Below are 14,037 nucleotides of genomic sequence, written 5' to 3' on the forward strand. Positions count from 1 at the left end.
AAAGTGTACGTCATTGGCGGCTTGTTGATCCGAGAATCACCGCTTGAACCTACAAACATAATGGCTCGATTGAAGATATCGTTTACGCTATTTTGCATCTAAAGTTTCCAAGTTAAAAACGTATTATATTTTACAACAAAAACTTATGCCTATAATTGTAGATTACAAAATTTGATCAAAAATGTTGTCATATTGTTTACAAAAATATAACAAGCCAAAACCAGTTTGAAAGCTAACTTGTACTTATATAACCTAGCAAGCTATAAACCAGTTTAAATAACAGATATAAACGTCAACCGAAAACGTATTCAATAAACCAAAACTTAAAACTGACAGTCTCATAAACTTCAGCCATTTAGTCATAGCACAATAAAGAACATGCTCTCGCACAATTAACGAAAAGGAAAAAGTGGTAAAACTCGAACTTTTACAAACATGCAAGATGCCAACAATACAATTGTGCTACATCATATTAAGTTAGGATCAAGCTAACAAGTTTGGACAAAATATACCACTATCATAAGCATGTTTATCGCTATCAACAAAATACTGAATGTTCAACTCACCAAACGTACCAGAACAAGCTTTCACTCAACTATGGAAATGTTGAACTGACCAAGCCAACGCACAAGTTCTTACAGCTGCGACCTTCTCTGCCACCGTCAAAATAAAATGACCACGAGTTTCTGTATTTGTTTGTGACGTCACCTGGCATTCGGAGCGGTGCGCGTTGATTAAAGTTTGGTTTCCTTCCAAAATTATCCGCGTAAAAAGCTGAGAAGTAATTTTGAGCTTAAACCCGCAATCTATGATGTCTGTGGAAATGAAATGAAAATCAACCAAGTTGACGCAATAAACTTCAAAATACAAACATGGACGTAATTATTTTGTCGTACCGAAGGGACATTCTACTATCGGACTAAATAGCTTCTACAAACGTAAGTTTTGTATTTTTGTGTGTTTTTCTACTTCTTTTTTCTTTTCTTTTATATTGTTTGTCGTCGGTAGAGGCCGTCAAAGCAAATGCGATGGTAAATTTGTTTCAGGTACCCCGGGTATACAACAGTTGTACCTGAGGTGACATTTGGAAGATCCGAGGCGAATTATCGAATAGTTTGAACAGGCTTGGCCCCTCTAACAGGTACTATGACACTTTATAGAAAGACACTTTATCGAACCACACTTTATCTTCTTCGAGGTAAAGGAACCACAATCTCGTCTCACACTTTAAAAACTTACTCACCTACGAATTTTTGTTCTTCTTTTTGAAGGCCAAAAGTAGACATCTATCATATTTGTTGCTCAGGAAAATAAAACATAAACCATCTTGAAAGCAAAAAGGAGGTGGTGGCATCCGCCATCAGTGCGTACTGAGTTGACCACCACCAGTTACTTCGTGCAAACGCAACCGCTTGGTTAAAATGTGCCAACTGCGACACCCCAGCTCAATGTTTACTTGTTCTGCAACAAGAGCAACTGCTTTCTTTTTAAAGTAGACACTAACGCCTATCTTTTTCAGAAAGATTTTGTAAAACATTGCTGAAACATGAAGTTTTAAGCAATACTTTGTATGTAGTTTAGAAACGTAAAGGAAATTTGAGCAATAATAACTTTTGCGAAAGATCTGGCTTCCGGTTTTATGTCAGAATACTGTAAAAGTCGCGCCCGATACTGATACGTCAACTGTCTCGCGTCATGTTTAACTTGCACGATTTGGGGTGTCTCCTAAATGTTCCAATTTAGTGTTTAAACTGACTTTTAGCAAGACCAATCGAGATTGATTTCCGCTCTGGAGATGAAATAATAACTTTTGCGAAAGATCTGGCTTACGGTTTTTTGTCAGAATACTGTAAACGTCGCGCCCGATAAGGGATTTGAACCCTTGACCGTTGGATTAAAAGTCCAACGCTCTACCGACTGAGCTAACCGGGCTCCTCTTTTGTTAGATTACATCGGAAATGGGTGCTATCAAAATTGAATTTAAATATGAAGCTTGGAGGCTGATGCAACAAAATTCCAATTTAACAGGCACATTTGTGATAAGGCTGAATTAGGAAACAATTTCAAGTGTGAAGAGGTTGATATTGTGTTACATAGTGTTGGTTGGTTTCATGTATTGTTTGATGAGAGGCGTCTACATTTTATCCAACCGTTCAAGCCAGCGAAAGTCAAAACTTGATGTAGATTTACTCCAAATGATAGCTTGAAAATTTGTGTCACTTTTACAACTTTAACTTTCTTCTCCAATACCATGCGAAAGCGATAGGTAAAGAAAGCCATCTTGGTGTGTAAAGAATATTTCTTAGCCGCTATTCAGCGTGATGGGATGAAGAAATATTGACAACACGCACCGTAATTACAATGGCAGTGGTGGGATTCAAACCCACGCCATCGAAATGACTGGTGCCTAAAACCAGCGCCTTAGACCACTCGGCCACACTACCGCATTTACAAGCGATTTGAAATCTTAATTGCATTTTCAGTACATCTTCAAACGTACGAAACACTAACAAGCGGTCATCTCGTTGATTTATTAAAGTAAGGAAGACCACTCCATGATTGCGGAGTGAAGTTAAGCATAAAATTTGTAAATCCAATGGCAGCGGTGGGATTCGAACCCACGCCATCGAATTGACTGGTGCCTTAAACCAGCGCCTTAGACCGCTCGGCCACGCTACCTATGTTGCTAAGTAAGCGATCGGAGTCTCGTTTTAACCTCCCTGCACCATATCGGTCTTCGAGGGAACAAGTTTGATACAAACAGAGTTTACGTGTAATTGTTGTTCCAAACCACTTTTAAATATCTTACACCATAATGGTTGTAACACAACATTTATAAAAGTTTCACAAGTTTGCGTTTCTACTGTCTCGCGTCATGATTAACTTGCACGATTTGGGGTGTTTCCTAATTATTCCAATTTAGTGTTTAGACTGATTCTCAACAAGACCAATCAATATTGATTAACGCTCTGGAGATGAAATAATAAGTTTTGCGAAAGATCTGGCTTACAGTTTTCTGTCAGAATACTGTAAAAGTCGCGCCCGATAAGGGATTTGAACCCTTGACCGTTGGATTAAAAGTCCAACGCTCTACCGACTGAGCTAACCGGGCTCCTCTTTTGTTAGATTACATCGGAAATGGTTGGTATCAAATTTGAATTTAAATATTAAGCTTGGAGGCTGATGCAACAAAATTCAATTTTAACAGGCACATTTGTGATAAGGCTGAATTAGGAAACAATTTCAAGTGTGAAGAGGTTGATATTGTGTTACATAGTGTTGGTTGGTTTCATGTATTGTTTAATGAGAGGCGTCTACATTTTATCCAACCGTTCAAGCCAGCGAAAGTCAAAACTTGATGTTGATTTACTCCAAATGATAGCTTGAAAATTTGTGTCACTTTTACAACTTTAACTTTCTTCTCCAATACCATGCGAAAGCGATAGGTAAAGAAAGCCATCTTGGTGTGTAAAGAATATTTCTTAGCCGCTATTCAGCGTGATGGGTAGAAGAAATATTGACAAGACGCACTGTAATTACACTGGCAGTGGTGGGATTCGAACCCACGCCATCGAAATGACTGGTGCCTAAAACCAGCGGCTTAGACCACTCGGCCACACTACCGCATTTACAAGCGATTTGAAATCTTAATTGTATTTTCAGTACATCTTCAAACGTACGAAACACTAACAAGCGGTCATCTCATTGATTTATTAAAGTAAGGAAGACCACTCCATGATTGCGGAGTGAAGATAAGCATAAAACTTGTAAATCCAATGGCAGTGGTGGGATTCGAACCCACGCCATCGAAATGACTGGTGCCTTAAACCAGCGCCTTAGACCGCTCGGCCACGCTACCTATGTTGCTAAGTAAGCGATCGGAGTCTCGTTTTAACCTCCCTGCACCAGATCGGTCTTCGAGGGAACAAGTTTGATACAAACAGAGTTTACGTGTAATTGTTGTTCCAAACCACTTTTAAATATCTTACACCATAATGGTTGTAACACAACATTTATAAAAGTTTCACAAGTTTGCGTTTCTACTGTCTCGCGTCATGATTAACTTGCACGATTTGGGGTGTTTCCTAATTATTCCAATTTAGTGTTTAGACTGATTCTCAACAAGACCAATCGAGATTGATTAACGCTCTGGAGATGAAATAATAAGTTTTGCGAAAGATCAGGCTTACAGTTTTCTGTCAGAATACTGTAAAAGTCGCGCCCGATAAGGGATTTGAACCCTTGACCGTTGGATTAAAAGTCCAACGCTCTACCGACTGAGCTAACCGGGCTCCTCTTTTGTTAGATTACATCGGAAATGGGTGCTATCAAATTTGAACTTAAATATTAATCTTGGAGGCTGATGCAACAAAATTCAAATTTAACAGGCACATTTGTGATAAGGCTGAATTAGGAAACAATTTCAAGTGTGAAGAGGTTGATATTGTGTTACATAGTGTTGGTTGGTTTCATGTATTGTTTAATGAGAGGCGTCTACATTTTATCCAACCGTTCAAGCCAGCGAAAGTCAAAACTTGATGTTGATTTACTCCAAATGATAGCTTGAAAATTTGTGTCACTTTTACAACTTTAACTTTCTTCTCCAATACCATGCGAAAGCGATAGGTAAAGAAAGCCATCTTGGTGTGTAAAGAATATTTCTTAGCCGCTATTCAGCGTGATGGGATGAAGAAATATTGACAAGACGCACCGTAATTACACTGGCAGTGGTGGGATTCGAACCCACGCCATCGAAATGACTGGTGCCTAAAACCAGCGCCTTAGACCACTCGGCCATACTACCGCATTTACAAGCGATTTGAAATCTTAATTGCATTTTCAGTACATCTTCAAACGTACGAAACACTAACAAGCGGCCATCTCATTGATTTATTAAAGTAAGGAAGACCACTCCATGATTGCGGAGTGAAGTTAAGCATAAAATTTGTAAATCCAATGGCAGCGGTGGGATTCGAACCCACGTCATCGAAATGACTGGTGCCTTAAACCAGCGCCTTAGACCGCTCGGCCACGCTACCTATGTTGCTAAGTAAGCGATCGGAGTCTCGTTTTAACCTCCCTGCACCAGATCGGTCTTCGAGGGAACAAGTTTGATACAAACAGAGTTTACGTGTAATTGTTGTTCCAAACCACTTTTAAATATCTTACACCATAATGGTTGTAACACAACATTTATAAAAGTTTCACAAGTTTGCGTTTCTACTGTCTCGCGTCATGTTTAACTTGCACGATTTGGGGTGTCTCCTAAATATTCCAATTTAGTGTTTAGACTGATTCTCAACAAGACCAATCGAGATTGATTAACGCTCTGGAGATGAAATAATAAGTTTTGCGAAAGATCAGGCTTACAGTTTTCTGTCAGAATACTGTAAAAGTCGCGCCCGATAAGGGATTTGAACCCTTGACCGTTGGATTAAAAGTCCAACGCTCTACCGACTGAGCTAACCGGGCTCCTCTTTTGTTAGATTACATCGGAAATGGGTGCTATCAAATTTGAATTTAAATATTAAGCTTGGAGGCTGATGCAACAAAATTCAAATTTAACAGGCACATTTGTGATAAGGCTGAATTAGGAAACAATTTCAAGTGTGAAGAGGTTGATATTGTTTTACATAGTGTTGGTTGGTTTCATGTATTGTTTGATGAGAGGCGTTTACAATTTATCCAACCGTTATAGCCAGCGAAAGTCAAAACTTGATGTCGATTTACTCCAAATGATAGCTTGAAAATTTGTGTCACTTTTACAACTTTAACTTTCTTCTCCAATACCATGCGAAAGCGATAGGTAAAGAAAGCCATCTTGGTGTGTAAAGAATATTTCTTAGCCGCTATTCAGCGTGATGGGATGAAGAAATATTGACAAGACGCACCGTAATTACACTGGCAGTGGTGAGATTCGAACCCACGCCATCGAAATGACTGGTGCCTAAAACCAGCGCCTTAGACCACTCGGCCACACTACCGCGTTTACAAACGATTTGAAATCTTAATTGCATTTTCAGTACATCTTCAAACGTACGAAACACTAACAAGCGGCCATCTCATTGATTTATTAAAGTAAGAAAGACCACTCCATGATTGCGGAGTGAAGATAAGCATAAAATTTGTAAATCCAATGGCAGCGGTGGGATTCGAACCCACGCCATCGAAATGACTGGTGCCTTAAACCAGCGCCTTAGACCGTTCGGCCACGCTACCTATGTTGCTAAGTAAGCGATCGGAGTCTCGTTTTAACCTCCCTGCACCAGATCGGTCTTCGAGGGAACAAGTTTGATACAAACAGACTTTACGTGTAATTGTTGATTCAAGCCAGCGAAAGTCAAAACTTGATGTTGATTTACTCCAAATGATAGCTTGAAAATTTGTGTCACTTTTACAACTTACAACTTTACGCTACCACACTACCGCATTTACAAGCGATTTGAAATCTTAATTGCATTTTCAGTACATCTTCAAACGTACGAAACACTAACAAGCGGTCATCTCATTGATTTATTAAAGTAATGAAGACCACTCCATGATTGCGGAGTGAAGTTAAGCATAAAATTTGTAAATCCAATGGCAGCGGTGGGATTCGAACCCACGCCATCGAAATGACTGGTGCCTTAAACCAGCGCCTTAGACCGTTCGGCCACGCTACCTATGTTGCTAAGTAAGCGATCGGAGTCTCGTTTTAACCTCCCTGCACCAGATCGGTCTTCGAGGGAACAAGTTTGATACAAACAGACTTTACGTGTAATTGTTGTTCCAAACCATTTTTAAATATCTTACACCATAATGGTTGTAGCACAACATTTATAAAAGTTTCACAAGTTTGCGTTTCTACTGTCTCGCGTCATGTTTAACTTGCACGATTTGGGGTGTCTCCTAAATGTTCCAATTTAGTGTTTAGACTGACTCTCAGCAAGACCAATCGAGATTGATTAACGCTCTGGAGATGAAATAATTACCTTTGAGAAAGATCTGGCTTACAGTTTTCTGTCAGAATACTGTAAAAGTCGCGCCCGATAAGGGATTTGAACCCTTGACCGTTGGATTAAAAGTCCAACGCTCTACCGACTAAGCTAACCGGGCTCCTCTTTTGTTAGATTACATCGGAAATGGTTGGTATCAAATTTGAATTTAAATATTAAGCTTGGAGGCTGATGCAACAAAATTCAATTTTAACAGGCACATTTGTGATAAGGCTGAATTAGGAAACAATTTCAAGTGTGAAGAGGTTGATATTGTGTTACATAGTGTTGGTTGGTTTCATGTATTGTTTGATGAGAGGCGTTTACATTTTATCCAACCGTTCAAGCCAGCGAAAGTCAAAACTTGATGTTGATTTACTCCAAATAATAGCTTGAAAATTTGTGTCACTTTTACAACTTTAACTTTCTTCTCCAATACCATGCGAAAGCGATAGGTAAAGAAAGCCATCTTGGTGTGTAAAGAATATTTCTTAGCCTCTATTCAGCGTGATGGGATGAAGAAATATTGACAAGACGCACCGTAATTACACTGGCAGTGGTGGGATTCGAACCCACGCCATCGAAATGACTGGTGCCTAAAACCAGCGCCTTAGACCACTCGGCCACACTACCGCATTTACAAGCGATTTGAAATCTTGATTGCATTTTCAGTACATCTTCAAACGTACGAAACACTAACAAGCGGCCATCTCATTGATTTATTAAAGTAAGAAAGACCACTCCATGATTGCGGAGTGAAGTTAAGCATAAAATTTGTAAATCCAATGGCAGCGGTGGGATTCGAACCCACGCCATCGAAATGACTGGTGCCTTAAACCAGCGCCTTAGTCCGCTCGGCCACGCTACCTATGTTGCTAAGTATGCGATCGGAGTCTCGTTTTAACCTCCCTGCACCAGATCGGTCTTCGAGGGAACAAGTTTGATACAAACAGACTTTACGTGTAATTGTTGTTCCAAACCACTTTTAAATATCTTACACCATAATGGTTGTAACACAACATTTATAAAAGTTTCACAAGTTTGCGTTTCTACTGTCTCGCGTCATGTTTAACTTGCACGATTTTGGGTGTCTCCTAAATGTTCCAATTTAGTGTTTAGACTGACTCTCAGCAAGACCAAGCGAGATTGATTAACGCTCTGGAGATGAAATAATAACTTTTGCGAAAGATCTGGCTTACAGTTTTCTGTCAGAATACTGTAAAAGTCGCGGCCGATAAGGGATTTGAACCCTTGACCGTTGGATTAAAAGTCTAACGCTCTACCGACTGAGCTAACCGGGCTCCTCTTTTGTTAGATTACATCGGGAATGGTTGGTATCAAATTTGAATTTAAATATTAAGCTTGGAGGCTGATGCAACAAAATTCAAATTTAACAGGCACATTTGTGATAAGGCTGAATTAGGAAAAGATTTCAAGTGTGAAGAGGTTGATATTGTGTTACATAGTGTTGGTTGGTTTCATGTATTGTTTGATGAGAGGCGTCTACATTTTATCCAACTGTTCAAGCCAGCGAAAGTCAAAACTTGATGTTGATTTACTCCAAATGATAGCTTGAAAATTTGTGTCACTTTTACAACTTTAACTTTCTTCTCCAATACCATGCGAAAGCGATAAGTAAAGAAAGCCATCTTGGTGTGTAAAGAATATTTCTTAGCCGCTATTCAGCGTGATGGGATGAAGAAATGTTGACAAGACGCACCGTAATTACACTGGCAGTAGTGGGATTCGAACCCACGCCATCGAAATGACTGGTGCCTAAAACCAGCGGCTTAGACCACTCGGCCACACTACCGCATTTACAAGCGATTTGAAATCTTAATTGCATTTTCAGTACATCTTCAAACGTACGAAACACTAACAAGCGGCCATCTCATTGATTTATTAAAGTAAAGAAGACCACTCCATGATTGCGGAGTGAAGTTAAGCATAAAATTTGTAAATCCAATGGCAGCGGTGGGATTCGAACCCACGCCATCGAAATGACTGGTGCCTTAAACCAGCGCCTTAGACCGCTCGGCCACGCTACCTATGTTGCTAAGTAAGCGATCGGAGTCTCGTTTTAACCTCCCTGCACCAGATCGGTCTTCGAGGGAACAAGTTTGATACAAACAGAGTTTACGTGTAATTGTTGTTCCAAACCACTTTTAAATATCTTACACCATAATGGTTGTAGCACAACATTTATAAAAGTTTCACAAGTTTGCGTTTCTACTGTCTCGCGTCATGTTTAACTTGCACGATTTGGGGTGTCTCCTAAATGTTCCAATTTAGTGTTTAGACTGATTCTCAGTAAGACCAATCGAGATTGATTAACGCTCTGGAGATGAAATAATAACTTTTGAGAAAGATCTGGCTTACAGTTTTCTGTAAGAATACTGTAAAAGTCGCGCCCGATAAGGGATTTGAACCCTTGACCGTTGGATTAAAAGTCCAACGCTCTAACGACTGAGCTAACCGGGCTCCTCTTTTGTTAGATTACATCGGAAATGGGTGCTATCAAATTTGAATTTAAATATTAAGCTTGGAGGCTGATGCAACAAAATTCAAATTTAACAGGCACATTTGTGATAAGGCTGAATTAGGAAACAATTTCAAGTGTGAAGAGGTTGATATTGTTTTACATAGTGTTGGTTGGTTTCATGTATTGTTTGATGAGAGGCGTTTACAATTTATCCAACCGTTCAAGCCAGCGAAAGTCAAAACTTGATGTCGATTTACTCCAAATGATAGCTTGAAAATTTGTGTCACTTTTACAACTTTAACTTTCTTCTCCAATACCATGCGAAAGCGATAGGTAAAGAAAGCCATCTTGGTGTGTAAAGAATATTTCTTAGCCGCTATTCAGCGTGATGGGATGAAGAAATATTGACAAGACGCACCGTAATTACACTGGCAGTGGTGAGATTCGAACCCACGCCATCGAAATGACTGGTGCCTAAAACCAGCGCCTTAGACCACTCGGCCACACTACCGCGTTTACAAACGATTTGAAATCTTAATTGCATTTTCAGTACATCTTCAAACGTACGAAACACTAACAAGCGGCCATCTCATTGATTTATTAAAGTAAGAAAGACCACTCCATGATTGCGGAGTGAAGATAAGCATAAAATTTGTAAATCCAATGGCAGCGGTGGGATTCGAACCCACGCCATCGAAATGACTGGTGCCTTAAACCAGCGCCTTAGACCGTTCGGCCACGCTACCTATGTTGCTAAGTAAGCGATCGGAGTCTCGTTTTAACCTCCCTGCACCAGATCGGTCTTCGAGGGAACAAGTTTGATACAAACAGACTTTACGTGTAATTGTTGATTCAAGCCAGCGAAAGTCAAAACTTGATGTTGATTTACTCCAAATGATAGCTTGAAAATTTGTGTCACTTTTACAACTTACAACTTTACGCTACCACACTACCGCATTTACAAGCGATTTGAAATCTTAATTGCATTTTCAGTACATCTTCAAACGTACGAAACACTAACAAGCGGTCATCTCATTGATTTATTAAAGTAATGAAGACCACTCCATGATTGCGGAGTGAAGTTAAGCATAAAATTTGTAAATCCAATGGCAGCGGTGGGATTCGAACCCACGCCATCGAAATGACTGGTGCCTTAAACCAGCGCCTTAGACCGTTCGGCCACGCTACCTATGTTGCTAAGTAAGCGATCGGAGTCTCGTTTTAACCTCCCTGCACCAGATCGGTCTTCGAGGGAACAAGTTTGATACAAACAGACTTTACGTGTAATTGTTGTTCCAAACCATTTTTAAATATCTTACACCATAATGGTTGTAGCACAACATTTATAAAAGTTTCACAAGTTTGCGTTTCTACTGTCTCGCGTCATGTTTAACTTGCACGATTTGGGGTGTCTCCTAAATGTTCCAATTTAGTGTTTAGACTGACTCTCAGCAAGACCAATCGAGATTGATTAACGCTCTGGAGATGAAATAATTACCTTTGAGAAAGATCTGGCTTACAGTTTTCTGTCAGAATACTGTAAAAGTCGCGCCCGATAAGGGATTTGAACCCTTGACCGTTGGATTAAAAGTCCAACGCTCTACCGACTAAGCTAACCGGGCTCCTCTTTTGTTAGATTACATCGGAAATGGTTGGTATCAAATTTGAATTTAAATATTAAGCTTGGAGGCTGATGCAACAAAATTCAATTTTAACAGGCACATTTGTGATAAGGCTGAATTAGGAAACAATTTCAAGTGTGAAGAGGTTGATATTGTGTTACATAGTGTTGGTTGGTTTCATGTATTGTTTGATGAGAGGCGTTTACATTTTATCCAACCGTTCAAGCCAGCGAAAGTCAAAACTTGATGTTGATTTACTCCAAATAATAGCTTGAAAATTTGTGTCACTTTTACAACTTTAACTTTCTTCTCCAATACCATGCGAAAGCGATAGGTAAAGAAAGCCATCTTGGTGTGTAAAGAATATTTCTTAGCCTCTATTCAGCGTGATGGGATGAAGAAATATTGACAAGACGCACCGTAATTACACTGGCAGTGGTGGGATTCGAACCCACGCCATCGAAATGACTGGTGCCTAAAACCAGCGCCTTAGACCACTCGGCCACACTACCGCATTTACAAGCGATTTGAAATCTTGATTGCATTTTCAGTACATCTTCAAACGTACGAAACACTAACAAGCGGCCATCTCATTGATTTATTAAAGTAAGAAAGACCACTCCATGATTGCGGAGTGAAGTTAAGCATAAAATTTGTAAATCCAATGGCAGCGGTGGGATTCGAACCCACGCCATCGAAATGACTGGTGCCTTAAACCAGCGCCTTAGACCGCTCGGCCACGCTACCTATGTTGCTAAGTAAGCGATCGGAGTCTCGTTTTAACCTCCCTGCACCAGATCGGTCTTCGAGGGAACAAGTTTGATACAAACAGAGTTTACGTGTAATTGTTGTTCCAAACCACTTTTAAATATCTTACACCATAATGGTTGTAGCACAACATTTATAAAAGTTTCACAAGTTTGCGTTTCTACTGTCTCGCGTCATGTTTAACTTGCACGATTTGGGGTGTCTCCTAAATGTTCCAATTTAGTGTTTAGACTGATTCTCAGTAAGACCAATCGAGATTGATTAACGCTCTGGAGATGAAATAATAACTTTTGAGAAAGATCTGGCTTACAGTTTTCTGTAAGAATACTGTAAAAGTCGCGCCCGATAAGGGATTTGAACCCTTGACCGTTGGATTAAAAGTCCAACGCTCTACCGACTGAGCTAACCGGGCTCCTCTTTTGTTAGATTACATCGGAAATGGGTGCTATCAAATTTGAATTTAAATATTAAGCTTGGAGGCTGATGCAACAAAATTCAATATTAACAGGCACGTTTGTGATAAGGCTGAATTAGGAAACAATTTCAAGTGCGAAGAGGTGGATATTGTGTTACATAGTGTTGGTTGGTTTCATGTATTGTTTGATGAGAGGCGTCTACATTTTATCCAACCGTTCAAGCCAGCGAAAGTCAAAACTTGATGTTGATTTACTCCAAATGATAGCTTGAAAATTTGTGTCACTTTTACAACTTTAACTTTCTTCTCCAATACCATGCGAAAGCGATAGGTAAAGAAAGCCATCTTGGTGTGTAAAGAATATTTGTTAGCCGCTATTCAGCGTGATGGGATGAAGAAATATTGACAAGACGCACCGTAATTACACTGGCAGTGGTGGGATTCGAACCCATGCCATCGAAATGACTGGTGCCTAAAACCAGCGGCTTAGACCACTCGGCCACACTACCGCATTTACAAGCGATTTGAAATCTTAATTGCATTTTCAGTACATCTTCAAATGTACGAAACACTAACAAGCGGCCATCTCATTGATATATTAAAGTAAAGAAGACCACTCCATGATTGCGGAGTGAAGATAAGCATAAAATTTGTAAATCCAATGGCAGCGGTGGGATTCGAACCCACGAAATCGCAATGACTGGTGCCTTAAACCAGCGCCTTAGACCGCTCGGCCACGCTACCTATGTTGCTAAGTAAGCGATCGGAGTCTCGTTTTAACCTCCCTGCACCAGATCGGTCTTCGAGGGAACAAGTTTGATACAAACAGAGTTTACGTGTAATTGTTGTTCCAAACCACTTTTAAATATCTTACACCATAATGGTTGTAGCACAACATTTATAAAAGTTTCACAAGTTTGCGTTTCTACTGTCTCGCGTCATGTTTAACTTGCACGATTTGGGGTGTCTCCTAAATGTTCCAATTTAGTGTTTAGACTGATTCTCAGTAAGACCAATCGAGATTGATTAACGCTCTGGAGATGAAATAATAACTTTTGAGAAAGATCTGGCTTACAGTTTTCTGTCAGAATACTGTAAAAGTCGCGCCCGATAAGTGATTTGAACCCTTGACCGTTGGATTAAAAGTCCAACGCTCTAACGACTGAGCTAACCGGGCTCCTCTTTTGTTAGATTACATCGGAAATGCGTGCTATCAAATTTGAACTTAAATATTAATCTTGGAGGCTGATGCAACAAAATTCAAATTTAACAGGCACATTTGTGATAAGGCTGAATTAGGAAACAATTTCAAGTGTGAAGAGGTTGATATTGTGTTACATAGTGTTGGTTGGTTTCATGTATTGTTTAATGAGAGGCGTCTACATTTTATCCAACCGTTCAAGCCAGCGAAAGTCAAAACTTGATGTTGATTTACTCCAAATGATAGCTTGAAAATTTGTGTCACTTTTACAACTTTAACTTTCTTCTCCAATACCATGCGAAAGCGATAGGTAAAGAAAGCCATCTTGGTGTGTAAAGAATATTTCTTAGCCGCTATTCAGCGTGATGGGATGAAGAAATATTGACAAGACGCACCGTAATTACACTGGCAGTGGTGGGATTCGAACCCACGCCATCGAAATGACTGGTGCCTAAAACCAGCGCCTTAGACCACTCGGCCATACTACCGCATTTACAAGCGATTTGAAATCTTAATTGCATTTTCAGTACATCTTCAAACGTACGAAACACTAACAAGCGGCCATCTCATTGATT

General features: G+C 39.8%; 30 non-coding genes across 30 annotated transcripts; all 30 read right to left on the minus strand.

Moving 5' to 3' along the window:
- Nucleotides 1-1,859: 1,859 nt before the first annotated feature.
- On the minus strand, nt 1,860-1,932 carry Trnak-uuu (transfer RNA lysine (anticodon UUU)). The gene has a single exon. It is a non-coding gene; the product is annotated as a tRNA-Lys (tRNA).
- Nucleotides 1,933-2,362: 430 nt separating this feature from the next.
- Trnal-uag (transfer RNA leucine (anticodon UAG)) lies at nt 2,363-2,444 on the minus strand. The gene has a single exon. It is a non-coding gene; the product is annotated as a tRNA-Leu (tRNA).
- Nucleotides 2,445-2,597: 153 nt separating this feature from the next.
- Nucleotides 2,598-2,679, minus strand: Trnal-aag (transfer RNA leucine (anticodon AAG)). Its single transcript has one exon. It is a non-coding gene; the product is annotated as a tRNA-Leu (tRNA).
- A 360-nt stretch (nt 2,680-3,039) lies between these two features.
- On the minus strand, nt 3,040-3,112 carry Trnak-uuu (transfer RNA lysine (anticodon UUU)). Its single transcript has one exon. It is a non-coding gene; the product is annotated as a tRNA-Lys (tRNA).
- Nucleotides 3,113-3,542: 430 nt separating this feature from the next.
- On the minus strand, nt 3,543-3,624 carry Trnal-uag (transfer RNA leucine (anticodon UAG)). The gene has a single exon. It is a non-coding gene; the product is annotated as a tRNA-Leu (tRNA).
- A 153-nt stretch (nt 3,625-3,777) lies between these two features.
- Nucleotides 3,778-3,859, minus strand: Trnal-aag (transfer RNA leucine (anticodon AAG)). The gene has a single exon. It is a non-coding gene; the product is annotated as a tRNA-Leu (tRNA).
- Nucleotides 3,860-4,219: 360 nt separating this feature from the next.
- Nucleotides 4,220-4,292, minus strand: Trnak-uuu (transfer RNA lysine (anticodon UUU)). Its single transcript has one exon. It is a non-coding gene; the product is annotated as a tRNA-Lys (tRNA).
- Nucleotides 4,293-4,722: 430 nt separating this feature from the next.
- Nucleotides 4,723-4,804, minus strand: Trnal-uag (transfer RNA leucine (anticodon UAG)). Its single transcript has one exon. It is a non-coding gene; the product is annotated as a tRNA-Leu (tRNA).
- A 153-nt stretch (nt 4,805-4,957) lies between these two features.
- On the minus strand, nt 4,958-5,039 carry Trnal-aag (transfer RNA leucine (anticodon AAG)). The gene has a single exon. It is a non-coding gene; the product is annotated as a tRNA-Leu (tRNA).
- Nucleotides 5,040-5,399: 360 nt separating this feature from the next.
- On the minus strand, nt 5,400-5,472 carry Trnak-uuu (transfer RNA lysine (anticodon UUU)). Its single transcript has one exon. It is a non-coding gene; the product is annotated as a tRNA-Lys (tRNA).
- A 430-nt stretch (nt 5,473-5,902) lies between these two features.
- On the minus strand, nt 5,903-5,984 carry Trnal-uag (transfer RNA leucine (anticodon UAG)). Its single transcript has one exon. It is a non-coding gene; the product is annotated as a tRNA-Leu (tRNA).
- A 153-nt stretch (nt 5,985-6,137) lies between these two features.
- Nucleotides 6,138-6,219, minus strand: Trnal-aag (transfer RNA leucine (anticodon AAG)). The gene has a single exon. It is a non-coding gene; the product is annotated as a tRNA-Leu (tRNA).
- A 361-nt stretch (nt 6,220-6,580) lies between these two features.
- On the minus strand, nt 6,581-6,662 carry Trnal-aag (transfer RNA leucine (anticodon AAG)). Its single transcript has one exon. It is a non-coding gene; the product is annotated as a tRNA-Leu (tRNA).
- Nucleotides 6,663-7,022: 360 nt separating this feature from the next.
- Trnak-uuu (transfer RNA lysine (anticodon UUU)) lies at nt 7,023-7,095 on the minus strand. Its single transcript has one exon. It is a non-coding gene; the product is annotated as a tRNA-Lys (tRNA).
- A 430-nt stretch (nt 7,096-7,525) lies between these two features.
- Trnal-uag (transfer RNA leucine (anticodon UAG)) lies at nt 7,526-7,607 on the minus strand. The gene has a single exon. It is a non-coding gene; the product is annotated as a tRNA-Leu (tRNA).
- A 153-nt stretch (nt 7,608-7,760) lies between these two features.
- On the minus strand, nt 7,761-7,842 carry Trnal-aag (transfer RNA leucine (anticodon AAG)). Its single transcript has one exon. It is a non-coding gene; the product is annotated as a tRNA-Leu (tRNA).
- A 358-nt stretch (nt 7,843-8,200) lies between these two features.
- Nucleotides 8,201-8,275, minus strand: Trnak-uuu (transfer RNA lysine (anticodon UUU)). The gene has a single exon. It is a non-coding gene; the product is annotated as a tRNA-Lys (tRNA).
- Nucleotides 8,276-8,705: 430 nt separating this feature from the next.
- Trnal-uag (transfer RNA leucine (anticodon UAG)) lies at nt 8,706-8,787 on the minus strand. Its single transcript has one exon. It is a non-coding gene; the product is annotated as a tRNA-Leu (tRNA).
- A 153-nt stretch (nt 8,788-8,940) lies between these two features.
- Nucleotides 8,941-9,022, minus strand: Trnal-aag (transfer RNA leucine (anticodon AAG)). The gene has a single exon. It is a non-coding gene; the product is annotated as a tRNA-Leu (tRNA).
- Nucleotides 9,023-9,382: 360 nt separating this feature from the next.
- Trnak-uuu (transfer RNA lysine (anticodon UUU)) lies at nt 9,383-9,455 on the minus strand. Its single transcript has one exon. It is a non-coding gene; the product is annotated as a tRNA-Lys (tRNA).
- Nucleotides 9,456-9,885: 430 nt separating this feature from the next.
- On the minus strand, nt 9,886-9,967 carry Trnal-uag (transfer RNA leucine (anticodon UAG)). Its single transcript has one exon. It is a non-coding gene; the product is annotated as a tRNA-Leu (tRNA).
- Nucleotides 9,968-10,120: 153 nt separating this feature from the next.
- Nucleotides 10,121-10,202, minus strand: Trnal-aag (transfer RNA leucine (anticodon AAG)). The gene has a single exon. It is a non-coding gene; the product is annotated as a tRNA-Leu (tRNA).
- Nucleotides 10,203-10,563: 361 nt separating this feature from the next.
- Trnal-aag (transfer RNA leucine (anticodon AAG)) lies at nt 10,564-10,645 on the minus strand. The gene has a single exon. It is a non-coding gene; the product is annotated as a tRNA-Leu (tRNA).
- A 360-nt stretch (nt 10,646-11,005) lies between these two features.
- Trnak-uuu (transfer RNA lysine (anticodon UUU)) lies at nt 11,006-11,078 on the minus strand. The gene has a single exon. It is a non-coding gene; the product is annotated as a tRNA-Lys (tRNA).
- Nucleotides 11,079-11,508: 430 nt separating this feature from the next.
- Trnal-uag (transfer RNA leucine (anticodon UAG)) lies at nt 11,509-11,590 on the minus strand. The gene has a single exon. It is a non-coding gene; the product is annotated as a tRNA-Leu (tRNA).
- Nucleotides 11,591-11,743: 153 nt separating this feature from the next.
- On the minus strand, nt 11,744-11,825 carry Trnal-aag (transfer RNA leucine (anticodon AAG)). Its single transcript has one exon. It is a non-coding gene; the product is annotated as a tRNA-Leu (tRNA).
- A 360-nt stretch (nt 11,826-12,185) lies between these two features.
- Trnak-uuu (transfer RNA lysine (anticodon UUU)) lies at nt 12,186-12,258 on the minus strand. Its single transcript has one exon. It is a non-coding gene; the product is annotated as a tRNA-Lys (tRNA).
- Nucleotides 12,259-12,923: 665 nt separating this feature from the next.
- Trnal-aag (transfer RNA leucine (anticodon AAG)) lies at nt 12,924-13,005 on the minus strand. The gene has a single exon. It is a non-coding gene; the product is annotated as a tRNA-Leu (tRNA).
- A 360-nt stretch (nt 13,006-13,365) lies between these two features.
- Nucleotides 13,366-13,438, minus strand: Trnak-uuu (transfer RNA lysine (anticodon UUU)). The gene has a single exon. It is a non-coding gene; the product is annotated as a tRNA-Lys (tRNA).
- Nucleotides 13,439-13,868: 430 nt separating this feature from the next.
- Nucleotides 13,869-13,950, minus strand: Trnal-uag (transfer RNA leucine (anticodon UAG)). Its single transcript has one exon. It is a non-coding gene; the product is annotated as a tRNA-Leu (tRNA).
- Between the last annotated feature and the right edge of the window lie 87 nt (nt 13,951-14,037).

The sequence above is a fragment of the Clavelina lepadiformis genome, chromosome 9, assembly GCF_947623445.1.
Source record: "Clavelina lepadiformis chromosome 9, kaClaLepa1.1, whole genome shotgun sequence".
Lineage (NCBI taxonomy): Eukaryota > Metazoa > Chordata > Ascidiacea > Aplousobranchia > Clavelinidae > Clavelina > Clavelina lepadiformis.